Source organism: Schistosoma mansoni, chromosome 1, assembly GCF_000237925.1.
Source record: "Schistosoma mansoni strain Puerto Rico chromosome 1, complete genome".
NCBI lineage: Eukaryota > Metazoa > Platyhelminthes > Trematoda > Strigeidida > Schistosomatidae > Schistosoma > Schistosoma mansoni.
This window is the reverse complement of record NC_031495.1, coordinates 16,998,833-17,003,024: the sequence shown is the minus strand read 5'-3', so window position 1 is coordinate 17,003,024 and position 4,192 is coordinate 16,998,833.

Genomic DNA, 4,192 nt, shown 5'->3' with positions numbered 1-4,192 from the left:
TCCATGGTGGTCTAGCTTTATTTAACTCATGAATTCAACTATTAAATGATTTTTATTCTTAATTCGTACAAAAACCTACTATCAAAGGAATTATAAAAATTTAGTAGTCAATTATTAGTGCGCAACCTGTATAGATCAATAAAATTATATTAAAAGGTAAGTTTCAGGAAATTAATATAGACTAACGAGTAAACTTGGGAGCGCTTAAAACGTCATTTTAATTTCTACTACATATATTTCTCAATACATTTGGCTTTAGCATTGGCTTCATTCACAGAGATAGTTAGATCATTATGGTTACTGATGTAATGTCAAATGAAAATTATACCTGAGAGTTCTATAAGATTTTATGTTTCCTTAAATTTTGACTATGTTTCTAACGGATTCATTTGCTACAACTTTACACCATCTCATTTATTACAAAAAATAATGAATGATTTTAATAGAATTTCAACTGATTTATATGGAAGGTAGTCGAGAAAGCATGGTATAAAACAATATTCAGTTCATATACTGATAATATAGTAAATTATATAACGACTCTTACAATGTCTGGCTTATTTCAAGTATATATATATTAATTCCTCTTCGAATTTCACTCTTTTACTTTGTCTATTTATCTTCATTTAATACATGCTGTGGCATATATGATTCATATCATATATATTAAAAATCGTATGTTTTCACCACTTATGTATATATACAATCTGTTATCTTAATACACTTCACTTCACATCACAAGTCTCTTACACACTAATACATATACCTAGTGTAGAGATTTTTAACGTTGACTGGATGACCTATTCAGTATACAATGAACCGGAGAACCATGTACCTATTTATTTTCGATAATTTTGATGTTTGATCATATTTCCTTGAAAAAGCTTGGATCAGATTGCCAGGCGAAACATTGGATTTACTACAAATTCATTCGCTGAGATTTTACAAATATATATTATTCCTATTTAATGTCTTACATCAACTCGGCGCCCAAAATACTGTGAAACTATTCGCTTTAATTTAGACGAAATTTCTTATATATTAATTTGTATTCATATGTTACATACTTGCTTTCCAAATTTGTTTTTTTTCTCGTTAAAATACTCATTTAAATAAGCATTTAAATTTTCGTGCACAGAAGATAAAGTTAAAATCAAATTCATTACTGGAAACTACTTTAAGTCCCTCTAATTACCTACTTTTTAAAAAAAAGATATAAAGCTATTTGATAATGAAAATTGATATAATATTATAAAATATATTTTATTCCATTTAGAAAAAAGGTTTCGATAAAATCAGCAACATTTACTTAGTAATGGTAATCAAACTTTAAATTATTTCCCCTATTGCATGTAGATTGTAAGTAGATTACAAAACTTAGTTTAAAAAAACCAATATAACTCTTTTATTTGGCAACTGAGTAGGATTATTAGCAAATACTAAATATACTAATAATATCTAATATGTTAGATGTATGTTTGTAACTCACATTATAAAAAAAAAAGAAAATCATATTATTATGAAATTAACTAATCATGTTGAATAATGCTATGTGATTTATTGGTCAAATCAGATACAGTATCAAGAGTCACTATTTTATGTTAGTTACAGTACAGTATTGTAGAGCTAGTTTCATTTCTTGTATTGTTAATTTATGTAAACATTTTGTATAGCATACGAGTTATTACCCACTCAACAAATACATTTTAAATAAGTCTGTTGCCCCTCGTGAAGCAGCATAGATCACCCACCAGCATTCTATATCGAACTCTGTCCTGGGCCTCTTTTGTCTTTGACCAACTTTAGCATTTAGATCTTCCATCAGGATAGTGAGATCCTTTCTTGAGCACTTGGCTATGATAGATTGCATCCTTTCATAGAACTGATCTTTATCGTCGTCGTCGTTATCATTTGTGGGTGCATAACATTAGATAACATTCATTGTGATCCCCTCATTCTTTGTTTTGAATGATGCTTTGATTATCCTGGATCCATGAGATTCCCATCGTACGAGTGCATTTCATGCTTCTCTGGACAGCATTAAAGCAACTCCCTGAGTGTGTGGAGCATTTTTCTCTTCATGACCAGAGTACAGCAGCTTCTCTCCCGTATCTAGTCTTTGTTGTCCAGCTTGTTTCCAGTGGGTTTCGCAGATTCCGAGCACAGTCAATTTGTATCTCCTCATTTCCATTGCTATTTGATTGGTCTTCCCTGTCTCCCACATTTTCCATACGTTCCATGTACCTATAAAGAGTGTTGCTCTGGTTGTTAGAAGGTGCATCGGCCTCCAGACTTCCGAAGGATATCAGCTTTCACCATGAAGCGTCATAATTCTTCCTTCAACTTGGAGGGCAGAGTTTAAATATTTTGGATTTTTTTTCTGGTTAGCTTTTTTAGAGAGTTAGGTTTTCTACGGGATGGGGTCGCTAACCCCATGCTCAATCCTCCTCCTTTACCCGGGCTTGGGACCGGCAGTAACTCTAGAAGAGCTACAGGTAGAGTTACTCAATAAACAGGTTAATTATTTTTCATGCAGTTATATATATATATATATCGTAGTGTATGAAGAGTGATGATAACATGGAAATAAAGTTAACAAACTGATATCGTTTTTATTATGGAATGGTATTAGCAACAGTACTATGGTGTTTGTTGATACAAGTTTTTTTTTGATTTTATTGTTATTTTATATGAGATATTTCTATGGCAAATATATATTTTTCGATAAAACTTTACATGGTTGATGAATGTTGTGGTGAGTAGTGATCTATTTGAAGATTTTTCTATATAACATTACTCGCTAATAAATTAAAGGGAGAGTCAATAATAAATGTCTTTGACGACTTTTGATTAACCTTTTGATTATCCTATGTGAACATTTCTATACAGTTTTTAGTTCAAACAACATATAAAACACTTAATATTAGTTAGTTTCATGTATATTTTGTATCACGTGTAATGTTTTATTACGTTCGCTAATGAAGATGCACCAAATACTACGTCTATATAGCAGATTTTATAAATATCACCTCAATCATTTCCATTTTTGAAACAAAGTGACCGGCATGAAATCTTTGTTACTGTGTTACCAGTATGATAACTTTTATTTCCTTCAGAAAATTGTAATCAATATCTCGTCATCAACGTTTTGATTATTTTAATATGGTTCTCTAACTCACTTCTGACTTTGTTCACGAGGTGTTTGAATGTCATTATTGTTTTGATAAACCAATGTTTATATGGTTTTTTAACTTAAATAATCTCTTTCACATAATGATATATTCGTGTTTTTTATCCTTCCAACTTTTGATCTATTTTTGTGTACATTTTAAAAGAACAGAAAGTGTATCATTTCTTCACACGTCTTGATATCCTAGGCATTCAATTATTGACTAATCGTTTTTTTTAAGGAATAGTTAATGATGGTGAAACTTTCTCTAATAAACTTAACGGTTAGTGATATGTCATAATAACACATTAACTGACTTTATTTATTTTCTATAACATTTTAATATCCATTACATTATTATCACCATCTTAGTTTACCCAAGGAAATTTATCACAAATTTTACTGATAGTTTAGGTTTCTTTATGTCAGAAAACAAGTCAGTTTTCGTGACGTTTAATACACACAATAAACAATAGTTCTGTGATTATAACTATACACTGAAAATACAATTTGTATGATATGTGAATATGATAAGTATTGATAAGAAAATTGGCAAGGAAGATAGTTTAATCCTGAAGTTTATTCAAAACATCAAATTTCATCTTATAAAAGGACTTTATATTGATTAGGTAAAATGTGCAACTAGTATCTATCCTACTATTAAAAGTCGATATCAGACTAAAAGAAAAACTTGATCAGTGATATGTCCTATTTATTTCAAAATTTGGTGACTTTAAACTCTATTTTGTAAATTGTATTTCATAGATCGTTTCAAATGAACCACGTTTACAAAATTATTGAATAAATAGAATTATACTGCACTACAATGATTAAGAAGTTCTGATATATCATAAATCCCAGAATAGTACTGGAATAATATCTCAAGTTTTGGATATTGGACTATACACTCATACTATTCCTTTAACCAGTAATTAACATATTCAATTCGAGGGTCCACAAGAATATATTATGCCACTAAATAATATGGTTTGCCCAAATGAACCATACATTTCTATTAATTCA